The sequence below is a fragment of the Girardinichthys multiradiatus genome, chromosome 24, assembly GCF_021462225.1.
Source record: "Girardinichthys multiradiatus isolate DD_20200921_A chromosome 24, DD_fGirMul_XY1, whole genome shotgun sequence".
Classification (NCBI taxonomy): Eukaryota; Metazoa; Chordata; class Actinopteri; order Cyprinodontiformes; family Goodeidae; genus Girardinichthys; species Girardinichthys multiradiatus.
In genome coordinates this window covers 9,299,795-9,317,233 of record NC_061816.1, presented here as the reverse complement: position 1 = coordinate 9,317,233, position 17,439 = coordinate 9,299,795, and positions in this window count along the sequence as shown.

Sequence of the window (17,439 nt, the reverse complement as noted above, 5' to 3'; positions counted from 1 at the left end):
ACAACATAATGGTTAGCATCAAAGCATATCCATGTGTTATAATGACCTAGTCAAAGTCCAGGTCCAAATCCAATTAAAAATCTGTTGCAAATCTTGAAAATTGCTGCTCAAAGATGCTCACCATCCAATCTGAGAGAATTTTACCTATTTTGCAATAAGAATGGGCAAATGTTTCCCTCTCTAGATGTACAAAGCTGGAAGAGACAAAATCCAAATCATCTGCAGTTGTAACTGCAGTGAAAAGTTATTTTTGTTGGTCTAAAAAGTATTGAGGGGTTCTGAATACACTTGGCCTGCAAGATGTTTCAGATTTTCCAAACATTTGAAGATAATGTATCCCGTTCCTTCATATTTATAATTATGTATCACTTGATGTTGATCTATTACATAGAATCTGAATAAAATATGTTAATTTTGTGAATGTAACATGTTAAAGAATTCATGTACTTGCAATATTTTTTCAGTTTCTGTATCGGATATGAGTTGTAGCCAGTTGACAGCTGGAGATAATCAGAAGTTCCCCCCACAAACCTGCCGAGACAAGTTGGAACAAACAGAAGAATGATGGATGGATGCATGGATGGATGGATGGATGAATGGATGGATGGATGGATGGATGGATGGATAACATATTGGTTGAAAACCATCATTTTAAAGTGTGTGTCATACTCTTAGCCACAGAGTAGTATGCAACGAAAGCCAGAAAACACACATTATATTCTTTCTGAAGCATTAGGAATCCCATACAACGCTATCAGCCGCACAGTTTTTTTTAGCTACCAGTACTGTGGGTCCTTTTTTATTTGAGGATTTGTTTTGGAAAGACAGAAATCGAGGGAGGGCCTCTTTCTGGGAAATAACCCCACTCTGACCTCTGAGGAGGAGCAACAAGAGGGGGAGGGTCAATGAAGGCGGGGAAAGAAGAGGATTCTTTATTATTCCCACTAAAATGTCCCCCTGTTTTTTCTTATGTTAATCCATGCCTGTTTTGTCAAAAAATTTCCCATCGACTCTCTGGCCAAAGTTGTGCTCATCCCAAGCCACAGCTTGGAGGAATACTCACGCTTGATCAAATGAAAACAAGGTCATGATCGAGTGGGATTCACTCGGTTGGCTCTTGCTTGTGAATATTTTGACTGCAGCTAAGAGCCAATTTCATGTAATATACACATCCTCAAACTCCTCAAATTTTTAAACAACATTCCTACAAAAGAAATCACCTAAGTCCTGAAGGAATTTGCTTCCCTGTTCCTTAAAACAACCTTTTGGAGCAACCATCATTAATAACACTCCTATGTTATTCTCGCAGCATGCTCTGGCAGCCCCGTTAGCATTCCCTCCCTTAAATTTTCTTGCCTACGTCTTGCAGAGACCAGGCTTCATCCGTGTGATAATCATCAATGTGAAAGATGGTCTCCAACTCATGCTTTCCAGGCCAATCCAAACATTTACATTCTGATGAGGGCTCTTTCAGAAGATCAGCCTGGTATGTGTTTGTTTGCTTCTTTATTGGACCTCTTCATTTTTATTGCACACAGACCCACACTGCTCATACTAATAAATGCAACAGTAAAAAAAATCTCTGAGTTTTGTTCTCCTGCAGAAATAGCTGACATTTAATGCTTCATTGGATTTTGTTGTTTGTAGTTAAGGATGGTGTAGTTATCCTCTCCATCATGTGGTTTTAGTTTAATAATTTGTGTGTTAAAAGGTTGAATTGTAGTTTTTAAATGCTTCAGGGCGGTACAACTGGTTTTAGCTTAACTCCAGGACTGGGCTTTTTCAGGGGATGAAATACAGTCCCGGTGAGACATTTATATCCAGTCATTATGGGAAAAGATATCATTAGTGTCGGGAATTTAAACAAGCATCTCCATTTATTTTTGTAAAGTAGAATTGGATGCTTAACTTTGAATTTGTTGTAAATTTTCACCAGTCAGAGTTAAAATTGCAATACAGTCTCAGATATAAACATATACCCCACTTTTATTTAGATAAACGTCTTCTACCTAGTTTTACAGAAACTGCAGACTATAGGTTTGCTAGTTGATACACTCAGTGACCAAGCTAACTATTATTAGCAATAGAAGCCAATAACTGTATTTATCTGCATTTTACTGCAGCATTATGTTCACTAAATGCAGTTGTATAGCACTGTGTGCCGATTTAATGAAATCAAAACTGTAAAAAGCACAAAAACATTTGTTTTTGTTCTCCTATCACTACATTTTATTCATACGGCAGCCATATTGGATGTGGAGGCTGGGGTTGGCAAGGGACCTCTGTTAACTTCAGCTGAACTTTCAGGTATTTTTTCCTTTTATGAAACTACGAACTTTCTACTTTTGAGTATAAACTGAACACAAAATTGAACCGCACCTCCCGACCAACCAGGCAGACCAACCTTAACACAGCTCACTGAGAAAGTCCCTATCCTACTTTTTTGTCATTCAGTACCATAGAATTTGGAAAACTTTTGCTCTGGTACTTGCTCTAAAAAGCTTGAACAACTATTATGACCGATTTCGTTCCTCTGAGAGAGACAGTTCGAGCAAACTGTTTGAAATTAGAACACAGTTGGGAGTTCCAGCAAGGCAAATGTTCAAAACACATATTAAACCTGATTTTGGAAAGGATAAACCAGGCCAAAATTCAGCTTTTGGGATGGTTCTGATCACATTGAAAATTCACTGAAAATGCTTAAAAGATAAGTCCATGCCAAAAAACCAACCACTTTAAATTAACGCCGTCAGATATTCAGTCAGAATAGTGCCAGGCCCTTCCTTGGGGCCACAAAAAGGTGTCTTAGCATATTTGCAACTTTCTTGGGGACATTTGTTCAAATATCAGTTGGAGCGCAGGAATATATTTGATCCTCCATGCATAATTTTGACTTAACTCACTTTTGATTCTGGATAAGAAAAAAATTCACAATAACTCAAGCTTCTGCTCCCAGTTCTGTGTTTAACACGCTGCTTTCATTACATTCGGGTCATTTTAGAAAGGGAAGCATGTCTTAATTTAGCGACCCTTAGAGACAAATGGCAACATAAGGCTGGGGTAAATAAGGCGGTTACAGCACAGCACTTACGCTATGATTGTGGTCGCACCCAGCTTGGCGGCGTGCCTACCCTTAAGCGCGGGGAGATTTTTAAGGGGCAAAACATGGCACTGGGGAATAATGGGGGCGCGGGTGCCGTTTGGAGCTTGGCCCATCGTCATAGCTGCCAGAGCTGCTCATGTGCCTGATCGACAGACAAAGAGGCCAAGTCGGTGCTCATCTGGGCAGGAGTCCAGTCCAACTTGGGACGGTAGAGGATTGTGGAGGGGGGTGGGAGAGAATGTAGGCACACGTCTGACCAAAGCTTTTATGTAAGAAGGGGGCCTCAACGGACAAAAAGACACAGGGACCGGCTGTTTCTCTGGAGGGGCACTCTGGCATCTGGGATTCTTTTCACAAAGCAACGGCTCAGTGTTGCAAAGTGAGCAACTGGGGAAGTGAGGCTTGCAGGAAGTGCAAGTCAAGCAGCACTGGCCACGTGTACTTCATAAAATCATGGATCCTCTTTACACCCTCATTGTTAATCATGTGTAACTTCGGCACAATTTTCCCCTCATGCATGGCTTGTTTTCATAGGAAGTTTCATCTACAACAAGCAAGCCTTCTGCCCTCAAACTTCCATAATTCATTAACTGAGAACAAAACAGTTACACCTTTGATACTCACTTGGCAAAAGGGAGTGCAGCTGAGGCAAAGACTCGCACCCGAAAACAGGAAGAGAAATAACCTCCTTCACTTCCTTGTATGCTCATGCCAGAAGAAAACCTGCAAGCGCAAACATAACTTTACTGTGCTGTACTACAGCTTCAAGAGCAGTCACCCACTGTACTTTTGTGTTCACAATCTACAGGACACCTTTTACAGTATGTATACCCCACCCCGTAAGCCTTTTCCCATTAGTTTTTCCAATGTCACTACAATGTATTTCATTAGGATTTAATCTAAAAAAAAGAGATTTTAAGTAAATAAAATCAAGGGCAACCACATGCCTTCAGAAGTTATCTTCTTCCACAGCAAGTGTGTGAAAGAAGATGCTCTGATCAGATGAGAACTTTTTGGCCTACATTTAAAATACTAAATATGGCAGAAAAATCACACCCTGAGAACACCATTTCCTCTGTGAAAGATGACGATGACAGCATCGTGCAGTGAGGATGTTTTTCTTAAGCTAACCTCAGGACAATTCTAGAAGAATACCTGTTAGTGGCAGCAAAATACTTGAGATAGGGTCAGAAGTCCTCCCTCCAGATGGACAAAAAGCTTAAACATTCAACAAGAGCTGCAAAGAAATGGTTTGATGAAATATTTTAAGCCTTTATTTCTTTTAATTTTGATGATTATGGCTTGCAGAGAATGAAAACCCACAATTTAGTGTCTCAGAAAAAGAAATATTACATAAAAACAATAAAAATGATATTATAAAAAGAAATGTCAGGCTTCTGAAGAGTATTCATTTCTATGCTCTTCATAAATGCTTGGGGCTCCTTGTGCATTAATTACTGCAGCAATGCAGTGTGGCATGGAGGAGTCTGTGGTTAGCCTGTGGTTCTGCTGAGGTGTAATAGAGGCCCAGATTGCTTTCATAGCGACCTTCAGGTCATCTGGATCATTGGTTCTGGTGTCTGTCATTTTCCTCTTGACAATCCTCCACAGATTCTCTGTGGGGTTCAGATCTGGCCAGTTTGATGGCCAATCTAGCACAGCAACACCATGTTTATTGAACCAGCTTTTGGTACCTTCGACAGTGTGGGCCAGCACCAAGTCCTGATGGAAAATTAAATCAGCTTCTCCATAAAACTTGTCAGCAGAAGGAAGCATGAGTTTCTCTAAACTTTCATGGAAGATAGCTGCGTTGACTGTGGACTTCAGAAAACTCAGTGGACCAGAACCAGCACATGACATGTTTATCCCTGTTGCAGCTCTTCCTACCACACTTTTTGTTACACTCAACGTTCTATGAATACAGCACTCTGAACAACCAGCTTCTTCAGCAATGACCTAACTAATTAGGGTGTGACACCATGGGTTTCCAATATTTTACTTTTTCACAATATTCTAATTTTCTCAGACACTGAATATTGGGTTTTCTTTATAAGTAAGCCATAATTATCAAAATTACAAGAAACAAAGGCTTAAATTATTTCACTCTATCTGTAATGGGTCTATATAATATATGAGTTTTACTTTCTGAAATGAGTGAAAACAAATATTCAACTATTTTACCTTATTCAAAGTTTTCGACATCTAGGTGTATTTATCCGAATGGACCAGACAAAATCCAGACCTAACTCAGTTGTATTAAATGGCAAAAAATGCAATGAGGTTTGAGGTCAGAATATGAAACGCGTGAAAAAGGTCAAAGTATGAATACTGTATGTTCACTTGAAGAAAATCATGTCTTATCTTTATTAATTGGGTGTTGACCTGCATTCCTCACACACTATCAGAGAGTCAGTCTGGGACTATACATGATTCAGTACAAAGGACACTGTGTCTGTGGCCGTTACTTTTACAATGACAAAGCAGTAAACAGTTGGCCTGAAACGTGCAAGACGATCAAACAAGCAACAGGCTGCACAGAAAGCCAAGCTGAAACCATTATCATACCAGTTTCCCCTCTAATATTTGAAATGTGTTTACTCTTTAGACAGGCTCAAAATCGTGTTTGTTTCCGTATCAAATCATGGTGCAACTTCCCTGTTCTCATCAGCAGTAAAATAACTTTTTATATGACTTCTTGTAAGATTTAAAATAAGCAGTGGTGTATTGAACAGGCTGATTCTGATCATTTGCTTCCAGAAATATTAAGTGAGAAGAATTGAAGCCCTTCTCCTTTTGAGCTGACTGAGAACACAAAAGGCCTTTTCATAAACCACATGCCGAGTGTTGAAAGGCCTGCTGGGGCATTCAGGAGGCCAGAGAAACTGAGCTTCAATCTTGGCTGCAGTCAAGACTGATGGCAGTCAAATTTTAATCTCTAGATCAGTTTTCTGAACTCTTATAAGGGTAATAAATCTCATGGTTATGTTGATTTCTGTTGGGAAGCACAGCAAGGTCAAAGGTTAGGCAATGATCCAAGAGGTCTGAATAATTCAAAAGCTTTTAATTCCCACGCTGATCAAGGCAGTAATCTCCTTAGAGATTCCACAGGGCATGGAAGCCACTTTTACAGCTTTTTCAAAAGCCATGCAAGATATCCTTATTGAAGTCAGGTGAAGAGGATAGTAGCTCATACTCATATAACTATTAATAGTTGTATAATCTGCGTTTCTGTCCGGAAGGAGATTTCTAAAAAGAAAAAAAAAAAAAAAAAGCTAAGTGAGACACAACAAAATTCAACGCATGCCAGAGAAACTGATGAATCCAGGTTTTTGAAAAGATCAGGTTTATGTGTGTTACTGTATGCATAATAAGCCTTTTTGTTAAAAAGATAAATGTACAAAAACAAGCAGTATTAATGGAATACAATAAAATAAAAAATTGTTTGTACAATAAGTAGTGGAGGCGATTGTGCTAAAGTGACAATGATTGCAAGTATTTACAACAGAGGTTATTATACGTGTTTGAACAGTCTGGCAGCGGTGGGGATGAAGGACCTGCGGTAGCGCTCCTTCCTGCACTGAGGGTGTCTGGGTTGGCCTCTAAAGGAGCTGCTACAGTAAGTTACAGTAACTGTTTTTTATGTTTTCTAACTGCTTATTTAGGCTCAAATATATGTTTTTATTGTCCAATTCTCAGATTTTCATTGTGATGTGCAGTACAAAAAAGATATTCAGATTAAGACTCCATTTACATACAATGGATTATGACCCCTGATCAAACCGTCTGCTGCTGGATACGATTTGCTGCAGTCGTAAATCCAGATTTTTTTTTTTGTCAAAGTCTAAAGGTTGCTTATAGAATATTACTTTAAATCACTAGTAGACAGTGTGGGTAGACAGTAGACAGTGTTTGATCAATACAAAATGCCTATGGGTAGATAGAGTATCCGAGGTTTTTGGGAACAATCAGACCAAAACCGCAAATGTACTAAACAGGAACAGAAATGATCAACAATTGACAAAAATAGTGTTTTTGTTGGTAACTAATAGCAGCTGTAGTAATTATTCTGGCAGCATAAACATACTGAGGATAATCTTTGTGAACGTTTATTGAATTTAGCAGGGAAACTATTGCTAACAGGGCTGCACGGTGCGCAGTTGGTAGCACTGTTGCCTTGTGGCAAGAAGGTCCTGGGTTCGATTCCCGGCCGGGGGTCTTTCTGCATGGAGTTTGCATGTTCTCCCCGTGCACGCGTGGGTTCTCACCGGGTACTCCGGCTTCCTCCCACAGTCCAAAGACATGACCTGTTAGGTTAATTGGTCACTCTAAATTGCCCTTAGGTGTGTGCTTGGTTGTTTGTGTGTTGCCCTGCGATTGACTGGCGACCTGTCCAGGGTGTACCCCGCCTCTCGCCAATAGACTGCTGGAGATAAGCACCAGCTCCTCCGTGACCCACTATGGAATAAGTGGTAGAAAATGACTGACTATTGCTAAAAGCCTACAGGTGATGACATGAGGACCTGTGTTTATGACTCCAGTCTACTTGTTTTGTAAGTATGCTACATAGCTGCTGTTGACACTGTCTAGCTACCATTGGCCCTGGATGACTCACTACCATGAAGACAAGTGTTATCACCTCCAACTTGACCTTGCCAACAAGCTAAACACAATGCCAAACAAATAGGAGTCTGGATTTTAAGGAGAGTTTGGTCTCGTTAACTGAAAACACATTTCAAACATCTGTCTGCACTTCTCCCAACATTTAGCATGGGTCATGAAAGTGTATTGTGATAACAGGCTTGTACATTTCAGACACCAAGTTCTCTAGGTTAAAATTTCCTCATTATGATGTAAGATAATGAGGAAGTTTTAATCTAGAGAACAATAAAATGGTGTGAGCAGTGAGTTAGACTACCTTGAATAGTGATGAGTAACATTAACCCCGGGCCTTCAAACAATTAATTGCATATCTTTCATGCTTTTCATGTGTGCAATAATAAATACTCCTTTAGGCCATGTACAGAGGAGAACAGAGAGGTACTGTTAGCAAGTAGGAAGGCACTGGCATTAATTTATCACTGCAACTCCACCCTGATAACAGAAAGAAACTGGCAACTCTACTGAGAAACAGTTCATTCCTGGTTTAATGTGTAAACAGCAGCAGCAGCATGAGGCAAGACCCCTGCAGTGTTCTGTGATTACAGCATGTGAGGATCTGCTGAAATCAGGACAAAGCAAAAGCAAACATAAACAAAAAAATATGCAGGTTCCTTTCCAAATCTAAATTATCAACCTGCACTTGCAGGGGTTGGACAATGAAACTGAAACACCTGTCATTTTAGTGTGGGAGGTTTCATGGCTAAATCGGACCAGCCTGGTGGCCAGTCTTCATTGATTGCACATTGCACCAGTAAGAGCAGAGTGTGAAGGTTCAATTAGCAGGGTAAGAGCACAGTTTTGCTCAAAATATTGAAATGCACACATTATGGGTGACATACCAGAGTTCAAAAGAGGACTAATTGTTGGTGCACGTCTTGCTGACGCATCTGTGACCAAGACAGCAAGTCTTTGTGATGTATCAAGAGCCACGGTATCCAGGGTAATGTCAGCATACCACCAAGAAGGACGAACCACATCTAACAGGATTAACTGTGGACGCAAGAGGAAGCTCTCTGAAAGGGATGTTTGGGTTCTAACCCGGATGGTATCCAAAAAACATAAAACCACGGCTGTCCAAATCACGGCAGAAGTAAATGTGCACCTCAACTCTCCTGTTTCCACCAGAACTGTCAATATACACGGCCGGGCTGCTATAGCCAAACCTTTGGTCACTCATGCCAATGCCAAACGTTGGTTTCAATGGTGCAAGGAGCGCAAATCTTGGGCTGTGGACAATGTGAAACATGTATTGTTCTCTGATGAGTCCACCTTTACTGTTTTCCCCACATCCGGGAGAGTTACGGTGTGGAGAAGCCCCGAAGAAGCGTACCACCCACACTGTTGCATGCCCAGAGTGAAGCATGGGGGTGGATCAGTGATGGTTTGGGATGCCATATCATGGCATTCCCTTGGCCCAATACCTGTGCTAGATGGGCAAGTCACTGCCAAGGACTACCAAACCATTCTTGAGGACCATGTGCATCCAATGGTTCAAACATTGTATCCTGAAAGCGGTGCCGTATATCAGGATGACAATGCACCAATACACACAGCAAGACTGGTGAAAGATTGGTTTGATGAACATGAAAGTGAAGTTGAACATCTCCCATGGCCTGCACAGTCACCAGATCAAAATATTATTGAGCCACTTTGGGGTGTTTTGGAGGAGCGAGTCAGGAAACATTTTCCTCCACCAGTATCACGTAGTGACCTGGCAACTATCCTGCAAGAAGAATGGCTTAAAATCCCTCTGACCACTGTGCAGGACTTGTATATGTCATTCCCAAGATGCATTGACGCTGTATTGGCTGCAAAAAGAGGCCCTACACCATACTAATAAATTATTGTGGTCTAAAACCAGGTGTTTCAGTTTCATTGTCCAACCCCTGTGTGCAACACAAACATTCTGAGCTAAAATGTGTCCTGAGGTGTTTCACCTGCATAGGCAAAGCTCCAAGAAGACCATACAGAAGATCAGAGTTTTAATTTCATTTGATCCTGCAAGGTGTAGCAGACTGAGACACATTTGAAAGTCCATTCACCATCCCTTCAATCTGTCCATCCATCATTTCATTGAATCCATGCATCCATCAGCTGAAACATCCATCCATCCACCCAACTGCTTAACTGGGTGCATCCATCCATCCATCCTCCTTCTGGCCTTCTATGAGATGTAGATGTAGGACACCCGCCGAGTCAACAAAAGTTCAAAAATTTACAAAAAAAAGAACAATGGCATTCCTGGTAAACAGAAGGATCTGATAAGGGGTGAAGTAACCCAACTGGTTTTAAACTACTGGGGAGGTGATCAGACCCCAAAGAACCAGGTCCAGAACCAGAGCCTTAATAAACAGAATGCTTGACAGCCGAATGGTAACTTGAACTGGGCCAACTAAGGTAGAATGGACACAGAATGCGTACAAAGGGATCTGGGAGGAATACATGAATATAACGGAACAGAAAAGGGAACAGTAAAAGATATAACTCACAACAAAAATTATTAACCTAATGCAAGGGAACCATTAGGACATCTCCAACCATCCATTTAATCTACTATCTTCTGAATATATCCACTCATTGATCCATCAATTCATCCTCTCAAGTCAGTGTGGTTTACTTTAATTATGTCATACCAGTTCACAGCAATATACACCGAGGACAAAAATGCGTTAAAGCAAACAGGTCCAACTCTGCTAAACAGTCCAACCCTGTGTCCTCCCAATGAAATTCAGATTTCTTAAAGACTAATTTGAACAAAACATAAATAGTAAATGCTAGTAAATGCTAAAATGCCCAGCACAAGTTAGCCAGAAAAATCCATCACAGCAACCCACACCTTGTCCCTCTTAACTTACACCCTGCAGTATGTACATTATCTTGTTGTGAAGTAGGGAGAATGTCTTACAACAGTCCTGTTAGGCTCCAAAACCTAAAAACCAAAAGAAGATCCAAAGCAAGACTCCCGCTTGTCATAATATCTTTAAATTAATTGCGCTCAGTGTTGTTCCACACAACACACCATTCCAGTTTGAACATGAACTCTCAAATGCTTGCTATGACATGCCAAGAAGATGGGTGTGTAAGATAACCAAAACCCCTCGAACCAAGCAAAATGACCATTATGTTGTCAGTAAATCTAAACTACACTGACAGGAGTTCCTACGTGTTTCTAGATTGAAGTCAAATTTTCCTATTTGTAACACGAATGGATTTGACACTTTTAACCGAAGGCACAAGTTACTACACAGAGCCATTTGAGACGTCTGGGCAGTGAGCAAGTTGGAGAAGGCAGACATGTTCAAAAGATACATACATGTGCATCCCAAATGAGAATATAAGCAAAAAGTGAATTAATCTCAATAATTTAATTGAAAAATGTATATTATTTATAAAATCCATAAATTATTTATAGATTTAAAAACAACAGCGTGATATATACAGGTCCTTCTCAAAATATTAGCATATTGTGATAAAGTTCATTATTTTCCATAATGTCATGATGAAAATTTAACATTCATATATTTTAGATTCATTGCACACTAACTGAAATATTTCAGGTCTTTTATTGTCTTAATACAGATGATTTTGACATACAGCTCATGAAAACCCAAAATTACTATCTCACAAAATTAGCATATCATTAAAAGGGTCTCTAAACGAGCTATGAACCTAATCATCTGAATCAACGAGTTAACTCTAAACACCTGCAAAAGATTCCTGAGGCCTTTAAAACTCCCAGCCTGGTTCATCACTCAAAACCCCAATCATGGGTAAGACTGCCGACCTGACTGCTGTCCAGAAGGCCACTATTGACACCCTCAAGCAAGAGGGTAAGACACAGAAAGAAATTTCTGAACGAATAGGCTGTTCCCAGAGTGCTGTATCAAGGCACCTCAGTGGGAAGTCTGTGGGAAGGAAAAAGTGTGGCAGAAAACGCTGCACAACGAGAAGAGGTGACCGGACCCTGAGGAAGATTGTGGAGAAGGGCCGATTCCACACCTTGGGGGACCTGCGGAAGCAGTGGACTGAGTCTGGAGTAGAAACATCCAGAGCCACCGTGCACAGGCGTGTGCAGGAAATGGGCTACAGGTGCCGCATTCCCCAGTCCTGGGCTACAGAGAAGCAGCACTGGACTGTTGCTCAGTGGTCCAAAGTACTTTTTTCGGATGAAAGCAAATTCTGCATGTCATTCGGAAATCAAGGTGCCAGAGTCTGGAGGAAGACTGGGGAGAAGGAAATGCCAAAATGCCAGAAGTCCAGTGTCAAGTACCCACAGTCAGTGATGGTCTGGGGTGCCGTGTCAGCTGCTGGTGTTGGTCCACTGTGTTTTATCAAGGGCAGGGTCAATGCAGCTAGCTATCAGGAGATTTTGGAGCACTTCATGCTTCCATCTGCTGAAAAGCTTTATGGAGATGAAGATTTCATTTTTCAGCACAACCTGGCACCTGCTCACAGTGCCAAAACCACTGGTAAACGGTTTACTGACCATGGTATCACTGTGCTCAATTGGCCTGCCAACTCTCCTGACCTGAACCCCATAGAGAATCTGTGGGATATTGTGAAGAGAACGTTGAGAGACTCAAGACCCAACACTCTGGATGAGCTAAAGGCCGCTATTGAAGCATCCTGGGCCTCCATAAGACCTCAGCAGTGCCACAGGCTGATTGCCTCCATGCCACGCCGCATTGAAGCAGTCATTTCTGCAAAAGGATTCCCGACCAAGTATTGAGTGCATAACTGTACATGATTATTTGAAGGTTGACGTTTTTTGTATTAAAAACACTTTTCTTTTATTGGTCAGATGAAATATGCTAATTTTGTGAGATAGGAATTTTGGGTTTTCATGAGCTGTATGCCAAAATCATCCGTATTAAGACAATAAAAGACCTGAAATATTTCAGTTAGTGTGCAATGAATCTAAAATATATGAATGTTAAATTTTCATCATGACATTATGGAAAATAATGAACTTTATCACAATATGCTAATATTTTGAGAAGGACCTGTATATGAGCTTGCTTATATACAACACTCTGTAAAAGGCTAGCTTCTTTAGCAGTGACCTTTTGTGGCTGACCTTCCTTGTAGAAGGTGCCAACAACTGTGAATTTTGGAACTGAATTACTGATAAACCTAACTTTCATATGAGAGTACAATTTACTGAAATGCATAAGGTAATCCATCAAAAAAGGCCTAAAACTGCTGCCTTTCAAGGCATAAGGCTAGGACATTAACTGTCATCACACAACACTGGGGACCTTTGAGGAAATCCTCTTTTTTTCTCCTCATTTCTCAGTGGAAATCACTCTTCATTACGAAGCACCAGCCAGTGGGGGTGCATCTAAAGCTGTGCGGGTGCTTTGTCAAAAGACGAGTTTAAATGTGTCTTTGCAGGGTTTCCATTGACCGTCTGCTTCACACTGATGCATGACACTCTCTGGTTGATTAGGAAAACCTGAATAAGGTCATGGGATGGCAAAGCTTGTTATTACCTACGGGTAGTAATTAAGCAGCTCTCTCCTGGGATTACTCGGGTAATTAACACTCACGATCAACATTCCTGCAGCCAGGGAATCAGCCCTGAAAAGAATGCTGCTGCACTCTTTGTCCACCTTGTATTTCAAAAAGCTGAGATGTTTTTTTGTATTGTTTGTGTTTATTTTTCTGGAAAGTGCTTCACAAACACCTTAAGCGTGCCAGAAAGCATTCACGCTTAGCCTGTAAATCTCGTTAGTCCGTTATTGTGCAGATTGGTCCCAGTTTTGCTCCCAGTTTTGTTCTGACTAGGCTCTGGAACTTGAACTTGTGAACAACATTTTTTCTACTGTTGAAACATATGTCAAGATCTTAAAATAAACAAAACACATTTGTAAATTTAAACCTAATTCTTCTGTTTTTGCTTATAGTCACAGTTATGTTTCAGATCATGAGGCAAAAGGTTGAACTCAGAAACAAAACTACCAAAACTAATCTGAGTCAGTAGAAAAGCAGTTTTTAAAGTATGATTTTATTTATCGAGGGTGAAAAGCTGTTCCTATGGGAAAAATTATGAATTAAATGTGATTTAAAACAGTAAAAATCTGGACTGTAATCCAACTGAGATGCTGTTGCATGGCCTTAAACAGGCTGTTCATGTTAAAAGCCCTCCAATGTGACTGAATTAAAACAATTCTGCAAAGAAGAGTTGGTAAAAAATCCTCCACAAGGATGTGACAGACCCATTGCTAATTATTGCAAACCATGAAGGCTGTTGTTTTGTTCGTCCTTATAAATGAGATCATCATTTGAACAACTGGATTTGCTCTGGTTATCTTTGTCAGATATTAAAATATGTTTTGGTGATCTCACAAATTTAAGTATGACAAAAACCATTTGACAGCATTGAATGTGCTTGTGTGAAAAAAAAAAAGTACCAATGTGAAGTTCCTCCAGTTGAGTTTAAGCAGACATCCCCCTCTGTCTAGTGTGGTAAACAGAAAGCAAAAGTTGTATCTGCTGCAGCAGCATCTGCAGCGAGGAGGAAGAGGAGGCCCTGATCTGTGGCTGTGGGACGGCATCAAGGCTGTCGCTCAGTGTGAGCCCTCAGGAGAGCAGTCACTAAGAGATCTGCCTGTTTGAACCTTACAGGTCCAATGAGGCGATGCACACACATCAGCTCATGTGCTCAACCTTCTCATATGCAGCTTGGCCAGCCCCAGGGGTAAAACCAACTCCTTTTGTTCATCATCATTCTTGAGAGTTGATATTTTTCTCTCAACAAGTCAGAGTGAGTCAGGGTGACACGTGATGAGCTCTGCTGTCTCTGCAGCTGCATCGATTCCTGTGCAATGCTTTGGCTAATGCATTTACAAGCAATGGGGAATATTGTTCAGACGACATTGATCGGGGTTCCACCTGGGGCCAGACTAATAGAGCATGTCCAGGATAATCAAGCCCAGCTATAGACATGCAGCTCTGTCTGAAACATGGGCTCACATCTGCTTTTTGCTCGGTTAATTCTTACTATTACAGCCAGGCTTCAGTTTACCAGTTTGATGTTGAAATCAGCCATCGCGCAACTGTTCAACAGAATTTCAACAGCCCACAAGATCTGATGTAATTGCTATTTATGCAACTCCATTTAGTGCTCCATTTAAAGATGAAGAGGGGATATCTAGCTGTTTCTCTGCTTCCTCTATGCCTTCTTGCAGCTAAAAACTGCTCTCAGAGAGTGTTTTTCTCACCTGTTAATTCATGTCAGAACAATTTGTGTCCTTGTTCAAACAAGCAGCAGTAAAAGGCAGTTCCTGCTTTGCTGTAAAGTCCGGATGTGGAGCGACACTTATCTGTAAACACCTTGCACAAAAAAGGACACAACTGGCGAAACGTTCTGCAGACCTGTTTTATTGCAGGAGACACTGCATTTGATTCCAGAAACGGCTGATTTAAGAATCCATGAATTGGTGGTGCACTTTTATATTGTTGTGTTGGAGCTGAAAAGGATTAAAACAAAGCCTTCTTGGTCATTAACGGTTTCGTTCTCCTTGAAGTGTTTGACATCTTGTCATGTTGCAACCACAAAACTTGAATGTATTTTATTTGGATTTTATGTGATAGACAAACATAACGTAGCTCCATAATTGTAAAGTGGAAAGAAAATGAAAAGAATAACATGAATAAAATCCAAAGCAAACAACTGCCTTTAGAGTTCAGCTAATAAAATAAATAAGTCATGTGGCGGCTAGTTTAATCTCAGTATCAACGAAGGCCTCGTAGGTTGATTAGACCTGCCTGTTCTCCTAAACCAACAGGTGCAAAAATAGGCAAGGCCCATGGTAATTCTGGAGGAGCTGCTGAGATCCACAGCTCGGGTATCCCTTTATGGAAGAGTCGCAGGCGGAAAGTCTTAAGAGGTCCTGTTTTAAATGTGCTACAAGCCATGTTGGGGGACATGGTAAACATGTGGAAGAAGGTGTTCTGGTCAGGTGAGACCAAATTTGAACTTATCTGCCTATGTACATAAACTCCCACCCAGCTTCCCACAGGGAAGGATCAAGGATGGATCTTAAATCAGGACAATCCTGGAAGAAAGCCTAAGACTAGGGCGGAGGTTCACCTTCCAGAAGGACAACAACCCTAAGCACACTGCCAAAGCTACAATAGACAAAGCTACAATAGAATGGTTCAGATCAAAGCATATTCACGTGTTACAATGGCCTAGTCAAAGTCCTGACCTAATTCATACCAATAATATGCGGCAAGACATGAAAATTAATGTTCACAGACACTTTCCATCCAATCTGACTGAGCTTGATGTTCAAAGCTCATGACATACCCTAAAAGACAGCAGCTGTAGGGTGATTGTACAGCTCAGTGGGGCTAGATCAAATACATGACACACCTCTCAGATTTTTATTCTGTCTTCATCTTACCTTTTCTCTGTTATTCACTACTTTGAGTGTGTCTAGTTGAATCACAACAAAATAGGAAACAACTCCAAGAATACCTTTCCAAGGCAAAATAAAAACCATGGGCCTTTTTTCCTGATGTTTTTCCTAACTTAATGAAAAATTACCTCCAGCTCTGGTTTCAACCATGTGACTTTGTGGGAGTCCCAGTCTGCTTAAATTTCAGTCTAAAGTCTCAAGCTGAACTCATATGCTAAACATCACCATATGTCGACTAAAAAAACCACACCAGTGGGGAGCAGCTGGGTTTGATGACCTCTAACACAGCAACGGATAAAGATAGGACAAATGCTGCACAGTGGCCTCTCTTTGTGTCTTTTTTTCACGCTATAGGTCCAACGACAGCAACAGACAGAGTGAGGAAATATACTTAAAACATTATGCCAAAAATAATGGCACAAACATTCATTTCCTATTAAGCCTGCTTGTATCTCTGTAAGCCATACTGGGTGGCAAAACGGGGGAGGATACTATTAATGGTAATGGCCAGGTGTTAGCATGCAGTCAGAAAACAAATGTAGCTCCTGAACAGGCGGTTGCCATGGAAATCCACAGCAGACGCAGTGTTTGTCTTTGTCAGAGAGGGATGGATAATGAATCTGAATGCAGTCCTGGTGGAAACAAGAGGAAGAGTCAGGGGATTGTTTTTAGAGATGAGGGTCACTTCATGAAGCTATACGAAAGATGGTCCTAAAAATACAAAGGATGAATATGCCGACTGTTTATCCAGTGGATAAGTGAAGTCTGTCGTACCTCTTATGATCAATTTGGATGGGATTTTCTTAATCACATTAAGATCGAAGCTATTTTGTATTCCCGAGATGGTCAAACCTTAGAGTAGTCAGGCGTGTAAAATATCTCGACATACTCGGTTATTTATTTTCATATTTCAAAATAATAAGGTTTGTGTACCTATGATATGTTTAATATTTCATTATCTCAAGACAGTGACACTTATTTGTAAATTAATCATCATGTTATCTTGAGATATCACGATGATTTTAGCTGTTTTGGCCCAGGACAACTCATTGGCAGTATAAATCCTGATTTATTGCCCTAGCAACACCTGCTAACAGCCAGTATGGCTGTCGTAACTTATAAAGCCAATAGTGGTCATGCATTTAAATTCATTTTCATTAAATTATCTCAAGATAAATAATTATTTTCTTTATATGTCAAGATAACATCTGTCTTGTCATAACAATTTAAATCTCTTGTTTTAAGTTAATG